A 10,389-nucleotide genomic window follows, 5' to 3' on the forward strand; every position below is an offset into this window, starting at 1 on the left:
ATACTTTTAACTGTGCATGTATCTGTGTGTTGCGGGAAATATATCAGTGACTTGGAGTTTTTATTGTTAGAAATTTTTATCTACAATTCATGACTGAGTACTTGTGTCGAGAGAATCTCCGTTTGAACATTTTCTATCCATAGAGATGAACGAGTGCCTTTTAAATGTTCTTAATGTACTCACATTAAACACTTTCTCTGGAAGATCATTCTATATGTGCACCACTCTCTAAACAGAAAATGCTGCCCCTCATGTTCGCTCTTATTTTTCCCACTAATCTTAAACTGATGCTATACATTCCTTGATTCCACAATATTGGGAAAAAGACAAAGTGAATCAATACTTCTCATTATCTTATATAATTCTTTGAGCTCCCCTCTCTGTCTCGGAAGCCTTATCGTCAGGAGTCCAACCTTGTCCAAACCCTGCCTACATCTCAGACCGCTGAGTCCTGGAAACATCCTTGCTAATTTGTTAAACGCTCTTTCCAGTTAAATAACAGTTTTCCTTTAACGATTTGGCCAAAACTGAACACAATGCACCTTGTGCGGCCTCATCAATATCCTGTACAACTACACTATAACTTTGCAACGTCGATACTCAGTGGATTAACCAATGAGGCTGCCAAACAATTTCTTCATTGCCATATCGAGCTGTGGCTCCACTTGCAGAGAACTGTGCACCTGATCTCCAAGGTCCCTCTGTTCCACTAATCTCCTTACAGCCCTACAATTCAGCATGGACGTCCTACCTTGATTTGATTTTGAAAAATGCAAGACCTCACACTTATTTATATTACACTCCGAGTTGCCCGCGTCCCAAGCTGACCATGTTTCTGCAGCAAGTTCTGATAATCTTATCAATGTGAAGGATATCTTTTATTTTGAACCATCTACAAAATTACTAATCAATCCTTGTACATTCTCTTCCAAATCATTTACATAAATAACAAATAGAAATGAGCATATTCACAGGTCTCCCGTCCAACAAGCATCCTTCCACTATTAAACACTTCTTCCTAACATTAAGAAAAAAGTGCATATAATTTGCCAGATCACCCAGGATCTATGCAATGTTACTTTCCAAAGCAACCTCCCACGTAGAAGATGACCAAAGGCCTTTACTTGCAAACAAACTGCTCCAATTAACCTCTACATTCTTTGTTCTATTTCCATCAAATTTCGCCTACTGCAATTTGGGAACAGTTTTCTCGAACCATGGCCTCTGGTTTCAAACTTTTCTGCCACTATCATCTCCGTCATCTGTTTTGCACTATTTTCCAAGATAGGTCGAGATTTGCCACTTGCAGGTATTAGAACCATGGCCACTGGTTTCAAACTGTTCTGCCACTATCATTTTCAAAAAAACCTTGTAAATTTTAAATGCAGAGCGGAAAGAAGGCGAGTATTCAGAGAGTGGAATGGTCCCTGTATAGTCTTTCCCCAATAACAAAAGTTCTTTCGGACCACTTAGAGTTCTTGATAAGATTGGCGTGTCACGGTGCCTCAGTGGTGAGCGCTGCCATCTCACAGCGCCACGTGACCGGGTTTGATTCCATCTTCGGACGACATTTGAGTGAAGTTTGCGCATTTATCCGTTCTGCAATTGTTTCCTCCTGCAATTCTGGTTACACCCTACAATCCAAGGATTTGTCCATGTTAAATTGTGCATAGTGTTCAGGGATGTGCATGTTAGGTGTACGAGTCAGAGGCAAATCTAGACGAGTGGAATGGATTTGCTGGAGACTTGTTAGGCGGCAAGGCCTGTATCCATGCAGTCTGGATTCTAAGATCAGAAAAGCATATGTCAGAAGGATATGTTGACATTGGAAGAAATGCAATTTAATTTTACGTCAATGATGTCTGGACAGGTGAAGATGAATTATTTTATTCAAGAATTAGCAGGCATAGACTGAGAATTATGTCCACGGACTTTACAATTGATATTAGCAAATACTTCAAAACACAAATGATGGGTGGCAGATGTTTCAAAATGTCTTCCACAAACTGCATTGGATACTGAATTAGTTGTTGGTCTGAAATTTAAGACATATTTTGCTCATCGAAAAGTAAGCAGGCGATTGTGCTGTGCAGTAAGGGAACTCAATGTTGAATCCTGAAGACGGCAGGGAACTCCAAGTAGAAGGTTGTTTGTAGATTCAACAGAACCCAGGGAACTCCAGAAAATAAGTTTTGACAGGTCACAGGCGACTATTTCACTTGTGGCTGAAAAGCTGTCGTGGGAGAGTGGGGCGTATTGTCATTGAACGTTGGAACTCTGCAAAGTGTTTTGTTGTCTCCAATAATTTTGAAAAGGCCGTGAGGAAAACTCGATTTATTTCCCCCTAGAGAGCTTTTACTGTGTTTTTTAAAAGTCAATTTGGAAACGTTTGAAGTTGAAAATCAGTTGCCCTGTGCCTCCAACAAGGAAATGTGAAAACCTGCATAAGAGTGATTTTACAACCGCAAGTCCTGACGACAAAAACAACCAACCCCGGAAACATTGTGGACTGGGGCTATTGGATTCTCTCGAGTCCTTTTTCCTTCCATCTGCAACATCGATTTTGCGGCATAGAGAATTGTGGCAAATAAAGAAACACTAAAGGCCGTTATTTCTGCGCTGTAAGGAAACACAAGGATCTAAATGTTCTCGTCCCAGACTTCACCGTTTGGCAGGACTAATTTAAATTAAACTTTCTATAAATTGGCATCACAAGTACCTGTCTAAAACATTTTGAAATTGCCGGATGGCTTCTTCCTCCAACACCTTGACATTCAGTCTCAGAGATTCGCAGAATCAGACAGTACAAGAAAAGCCTTTCACATACTGAGTCTTTATCAACTAAAACAACACCTACTATCCATTGACTCTCGTCCCACTTTGCCTCACGAGAGGCATGGCTTCGGATGTTACGAATTTCAAGTGTTCCTTCACACACCATTAAAAATATTATGAGATAACCACGCTCAACTACTCTCACGGGCAGTTTAACGACATATCCTCATATATTCTCGAAACCTCGAATGACTTTCACCTTAATATGATGGCCCTGTTCTGTCACACTGGGCTAAGCGGAAGAAGATTCTTTTGTTCAGCTTACCCACGTCTATCCCAAGCTTGCTCACATCAGTGACATCCAATTTAAACCTTCGCTGCTCCAAACTATTCAAGTAAACTATCCAACCTCTCTTCATTCCAAACTGATCCATCCCGAGTAACGTCCGGCTGAATCTTCGTTTCACCTCCTCTCCACTGGAATCAAATCCAACCTAAACTATGGACACTAGAAATATGCCGTCTCCATCAGTGCCCCACTTAATGTCCTGCTCATCCTCAAAAGAAGTCGAAACTGAAATTAACTTTCCTTATAATTCCCGCATAGAGTACGACAACTTTAGACAATATATCCCTTCCCAAAACCTGTGCCACCAAAGATGAGACATAATTAAGGGCAATGATGGAATACCCCCATTTGCTGAATTGTATGCTCATCAAATATCAGTTATGAAATTTGACCGTTTAGCAACTCACCATTCGTCGACACATAATACCGAAAATTCTCTCCCTCGCTCTATCCATCGGCCATGATGTAGTATCACAGCTGTGTGTACCATCTATCAGATACGCTGCTTTAATTGTATAGGCTCTTAAGGCAGCATCATCCAAACACACGATCATTACGAACACGAAGGTCAGCATCTTTGCAGATAGGATTAGAGAGGACGACTTCCTGTTACTTCTTTCAATTGGTAAATCACGCCATGACGAGGCAAGATAGGCTGCAAAAGGCAGCTGTCGCTTTTGACTACTGCACCAAATCGTCTGCCTGCCCAGCCTTCTTGAAGGAACTGTGTGTATGAACACCGCTAATCCTCTGTGCTTGATAAATCATTGAAAGAAGACACGTCAGATCGGGGAGAATCTCGCCAAGTTAGAGACAAAACAGGGTTAGTAGCATGACGGTGGTGATGCAATTTGTGAATGACTGGAAAGAAGCGGCGTACCGCAGGAAAATACACTAAGTCCCTTCCTTGTTTGCAATGCTATGTTAAGAATTTCGATGAAAACATAAGGGATGACAAGAAAGTATTCCAGATGGCGCCAAATCGGTCAAGTGATTGACAGAATGTCAGCAGTCTGATGCGTTAGGAGGACGCTGATCGACTGGGCAGATCAGTGGCATTTGATAATTGATCCTGTTGAACTTGAGCTTTTCAAGAAGTAACGAGATAAGGGAGTACTCAATGAAACGCTGGACTCTAGGCAGCTCAAACTGTTGTTGCGCTTTGCGTCGTCTAGATCACTGACGGTGGGAGATCAGATTAATAGGGTAATGGGGATGAGATATCGGAAATTTGATTCAACATTCGCATCATCAAATCGAAAAGGCGATGCCATAGGTGATCGAACGCGGGACTATTCTTCAAGGACACAGGTAACGTTCTGGGGACTCGGTTCTGGTCCTGCTCTCTGAAAATAGTGGTATTCATTATTTAAGAAAATCCAGAAATAAGAGCTGGTGATAACGAAGTACCCATTGGCGCTTATTGAAAAAAAAAGCACATTTGCTTCCTGACTGACTTTTCTGGAAGGGTACTGCCATCCTTACCTGGAAATTTCTATATATGACTCCAGACACACAGCAATATTGTTTACTCTTAACTGCCTTATGCGCCGGTAGATATGCACAATAAATGCTGGCTAATGCAGCGATACCCTCCTCTTGTGAAAGGTTGGAACAACATAACATGGAAGTGATGATGACAATGAAATATGGTAAAGCGAACTGTTAAAAAGGCTAGCTCAGAACACAACAAGACATGCATCAAATGGGCAAGTGAGAAGGAATATTAGATTAATTTAGAAAATAGATTGGATAGACAGATAGACAGACAGATAGGTAGATGCATAGGTAGATCGATAGATAGCTGCATAGATAGGCAGATCGGCAGATAGACGTAAAAACAGGTAGGTTGATACATAGATAGATAGATGGATAGATAAATAGGCAGATAGATTGAGAGTTAGATAGATGGAGAGAGGGACACATGGACAGATGGATAAATAGATCGATACATAGACAGATAGGCAGATACGTAGATGCAGACATAGATATGTAGAAAAATGGATTGATAGATATATAGACAGACAGATAGATACATAGATAGATAGATACGTAGACAGACAGATAGAAAGAAAGATAGATAGATAGATAGATAGATAGACAGACAGACAGACAGACATGAAAACAGGTAGGAGATAGATAGATAGATGGATGGATAGATAGATAGGTAGAGAGATAGATAGATAAATATATAGATAGATAGATAGATAGATAGATAGATAGATAGATAGATAGATAGATAGATAGATAGATAGATAGATGATAGATAGATAGAGAGAGAGAGATCAATAGATAAGTGGATAGATAGTTACGGAGATAGATAGAAAGATAGATAGATAGATCAACAGATATATAGACAAACAGCTAGACAGAGAGAATGACAGGTTAAGAGACGGACAGATAGATAGATTGGTGTATATATAGATCGTTAGGTGGTTAGATAAATAGATAGACAAATTGAGTGATAGAGAGATAGACAGATAGACAGTCAGATAGATAGACAGGTAGACAGATAGATAGACAGATAGATAGATAGACAGATAGATAGATAGATAGATAGATAGATAGACAGACAGATAGATAGATAGATAGATAGATAGATAGATAGATAGATAGATAGATAGATAGATAGATAGATAGATTGATTGATAGATGGATGGATAGGCAGATAGATAGATAGGCAGATAGATAGAGAGATAGACATGAAAACAGATAGGTAGATACATAATTAGGTAGATGGATAGATAAATAGACAGACTGAGAGGTAGGTAGAGAGATTGAGAGATGGACACATGGACAGACAGATAGATAGATGGATAGATAGATGCATAGATAGATAGATAGATAGATAGATAGATAGATAGACAGACAGACAGATCGATCGATAGATAGACAGATAGATCAATAGATAAATGGATAGATAGGCACGGAGATAGATAGAAAGATAGATAGATAGATCAAAGATAGATAGACAAACAGCTAGACAGAGAGAATGGCAGATTAAGAGACGGACAGATAGATAGATCGGAGTATATATAGATCGATAGATGGTTAGATAAATAGATAGACAAACTGAGTGATAGAGAGATAGACAGTCAGATAGATAGACAGGTAGACAGATAGATAGACAGATAGATCGAGAGACGGATAGATAGATGGATAGATAGATAGATAGATAGATAGATAGATAGATAGATAGATAGATAGATAGATAGATAGATAGATAGATGGATAGATAGATAGATAGGTAGATAGATAGATGGATAGATAGATAGATGGATAGACAGACAGACAGACAGATAGATAAATAGTTAGCCAGATCGATAGTTAGGTAGATAGATAGATAGATAAATAGACAGACAGACAGACAGGAAGATAGACAGAAGGCAGCTTTGGTGACCCTAGATAACCTCGGGCAGATTGCATGTCCTCGTGACGGAGGCGACTCATTCGAATATCTGCTCTATCAACTTTTACGCTAGGTGTGTCACCATAAATACGACAAGCAGCTCATGTTCGTCGATGGTGAAGGTTTGTAGGTCGCCCTCAAAATGTTGCCTGTCTTTTACCAGCACCTGATCACTGTCTGGAATATGGTCGAAATGACTCGTTAACAGGCTTACTCAGGCAAGATTGACAAGCTTGATGCATTGCAGAAACTCTCTCCAGCTTTAATTTACTCCGATCTATTTAACACGATGTTACTCTATCATTGTGCGTGTCGGGGAATGGGCATGTCTGACTGTCTCTGTGGTGTTTAAAGCGATGAAACGCCTCCATTTGGGCGTTTCTGGAACCACTGCGCAGCCGGCGGAAGATTGCTTCAAAATTTATAAGGGGTCTAATCAGGAACACATGTACACAAAAATAAACATGACACAATTATGCACACACACACACTATGAACACAGACGCACATACAGTCAATCACACACGCACACAAATACACACACAAGCACGCACACACAGACGTAGACATGCAGACACGCCCACACACCCACACACACACAAACACACACACACACACACCCAGACCCACACCCACACACACACACACACACACACACATACACACACACACACAAACACACACACAAGAAGTAATGTGTAAGGGCTCAAAAATACCCATGAGCTGAAGGGCTTACACTCCTTCTGCAATAAGTAACTAATTTGCCTTTGGCCACCTTTCGTAACACCGTGCATTTATCCGGCGACAGTAGGCAGGCATTTCTGCGTGACGTCTTTTTTTTGAGTAACTGAGAAAAATTTCTTGCAATTTCTGTAAGTTGTAATTGTTTCTGATGAACTCTTACACATTTTAAGCGAGACATCATTGAAAACTCCTGGTCGGGACACAATGGTTGAGGAGGGTCAGCATTGTCCATGTCCATCTTAATCTGTGAATACGCTCTTGGATTATATTGCAAATTACAGACAGAACTGCTTTCTGTCAACAAAAGATTTTTTTTGGAAGAATGAAGAAATCTTGAAAACTGAGAAATTCCGAGTCTTTGATGCACTCTTCTTATCGTGTAATAACATGGGGCTCAGCAAGGACATCACTTTATCATTTCGAACAGTGACCAACCGAGAGACAGAGAGAGAGAGAGAGAGAGAGAGAGAGAGAGGAAGAGAGAGAGAGACTTGGAAGAGCACGCCAATGGATTAATCTCTAAAACAACAGTGATGTGCCTCAGGGATCCGTGCTGGGCCCATTTCTCTTATCAACATCAATGATTTTGATGAGAATGTATTAGGCGTGATTAATAAGCCCGCTCATCACCCTCTTGTCAAGAGGAAGAAAACGACTTTTGTTTCAATGAGATGTGAATGCTCAGTTCGGGCACTTGTAATTTACAAATTAGTAAAGAAAGAAAAAAGAACGAGGTTAAAAGGGGCAAGATGAGACATGAGTATTCGTTGGCGGATATAGTCAAGGAAAACCCTAAGGCTTTCTCTCGATATACAAGAAATAAAAGAATGACGAGAATTAGGCTTGGGCCAATCAAGAATAGTCGTGGGAAATACTGTGTGGAGTCCAAAGAGACACTGGAAGCGCTAAATGAATATTTTCTGTCAGTATTCGCACCAGACAAAGATGATGTGATCGAGGAGAATACTGAGACAGAATCTACAAGACTGGATAAATTAAGGTTCACAAGGAGGACATGTTAGCATCTCCAGCAAATGTAAAAATAGGTAAGTCCGCCCGGCCGGATGGGATTTATCATAAGAATCATTGGGAAGCCAGGAACGAGTTTGGCTTGAATCTTTATGTCAGCATTTTCCACAGGATTAGTGCCAGAAGATTGGAGACTAGAAACTGTTCTTCCCCTGATGAAAGAGGGAAGTAGAGACAACCTAGGAATGAGAGACCAGTGAGCCTGACTTCGGTTGTTGTTAATTTGCTGGAAATGGTTATAACAGAGAGAATCGATAATCGCCTGGAAATGCATAAGCTGGTCAGGGATAGTCAACACGGCTTTGCCTCACAAACCTGATTGAGTTCTTTGAGAATGCAACAAAATAGTTGGATGAGGGCAAAGCGGTTAATGTAGTGCAAGTAAATTGCAATAAGTCGGTTAATCAGGTGCCAAACCATAGGCTATTGTGCAAAGTACAGAGGCATGTGATTGGCAGTGCGTTAATGGTATGGATCAAAAATTGGCTAACTGAAAGAAGACAGAGTGTGGAGATTGATGGGAATTGTTCATCCTGGAGTTCACTTATGAGCGGTACACCTCAAGGATCTTTTTTACGTCCACTGCTGTTTGTCGTTTTATAAACGACCTGCATGACAGCCAGGAAAGATGGCTTGTTAAATATGCTAATGACACTAACTTTGGAAGAGATGTGGACAGTGCAAAATGATGGTGTTGGTTTAAGAGACTCTTAGGTCCGCTGCCTAGCTGAGCTGTGAGTTGGCAAATGGCTTTTAATGTGGAGAAATGTCAGGTGCTAATTTTAGAAGGAGCAACAGCAATGCAGAGTTCTCGACTTATTGTAGGATTCTTGGTAGTGTAAATGAGCAGAGAGATTGCAGTGTCCATGTACATAGATCCACGAACGTTGACACACATGTTGATGCAGTTGTTAAGAAGACATATGGTTTGCTGCTTTTATTAGCAGAGGAATTGAGGTTCGGAGCCATGCGGTCATGCTGCTGTTGTACAGCACCATTTTGCAGCCGCACTTATGTTATTGTGCACAGTTCTAGGCACCTCATTATCGGAAAGATGTAGAAGCTTCGGAAAGAGTTCGGAGGAGATGTCCGAGAAACTTGCCTGGTATGGAGGGAAGGTCTCACGAGGAAAGACTGGGGGACTTGTGGCTGTTTTCGTTGGTGAGAAGAATTGACGTGGATTTGTTAGAGATTTACAAGATGATCAGAGGGTTGGATCGGGTGGGCAGTGAGTACCATTTTCCTCAGACGGTGTTGGCTAGCAGAAGGGGCATTGCTTTAAATTCAAGGTTGACAGATATAGGACAGATGGGCGAGTTAGTGTCTTTACTCAGATAGTAGTAGGGGCGTGGAATGCACTGCCTGCAACAGCATCAGGCTCGCCATATTTAAGGGTATTTAAATTGTCATTGTGTTTTCATGTGGACGAAAATGGATTGGTGGAATTTAGACGGTCTTCAGATTGGCTTCACAGGTCGGCACTACATTGACCGCTGAAAGGCCTGTAATGTTCTCTATTCAACGTTCTGTGACACTAAAAAAAAATGTATGATGAACGATGACGAAGATTGTCAGAAATGGAAGCAGGATTTTGATATCTTGGGAACTGGGCCGAGATAGAGCGAATGATGTTTTGTATAGATAAGTGTGTGGTCTTGCATTTTGGAAAGGCAAATAAAGGTCTGTGTTTCATAGTGAATAGTCGGGCCTTAGGGAGCGGATTGCCACAGAGGGACTTTGGATTTCAGGTGCACAGTTCTCTGAAAGTGGAGTCACAGGTAGCCAGGGCAGTGCAGTCGGCTTTTGTAACACTCGTCTTCTGCAGTCAGAGCACTGATACTGAAGTTGCGAAGACATGTTGTACAGGACACTGCTGAAGACGCACTTGGAGTATCATGTTCGGTTTTGGTCACCTTTCTATAGGAAGAATGGTAATAATCTGGAAAGAGTGCAGCAAAATTTGCAAGGATGCAGCCAGGTCTCAATGGTCTGTGTTATCGGGAGAGATTGGACAAATTGGGGCTATTTCATTCGAGCTTAGGAGACTGAGTGGGTGTCTAATAGGTCATGAGAGGCATGGGTG

The sequence above is a fragment of the Hemiscyllium ocellatum genome (assembly GCF_020745735.1).
Source record: "Hemiscyllium ocellatum isolate sHemOce1 chromosome 41 unlocalized genomic scaffold, sHemOce1.pat.X.cur. SUPER_41_unloc_5, whole genome shotgun sequence".
Lineage (NCBI taxonomy): Eukaryota > Metazoa > Chordata > Chondrichthyes > Orectolobiformes > Hemiscylliidae > Hemiscyllium > Hemiscyllium ocellatum.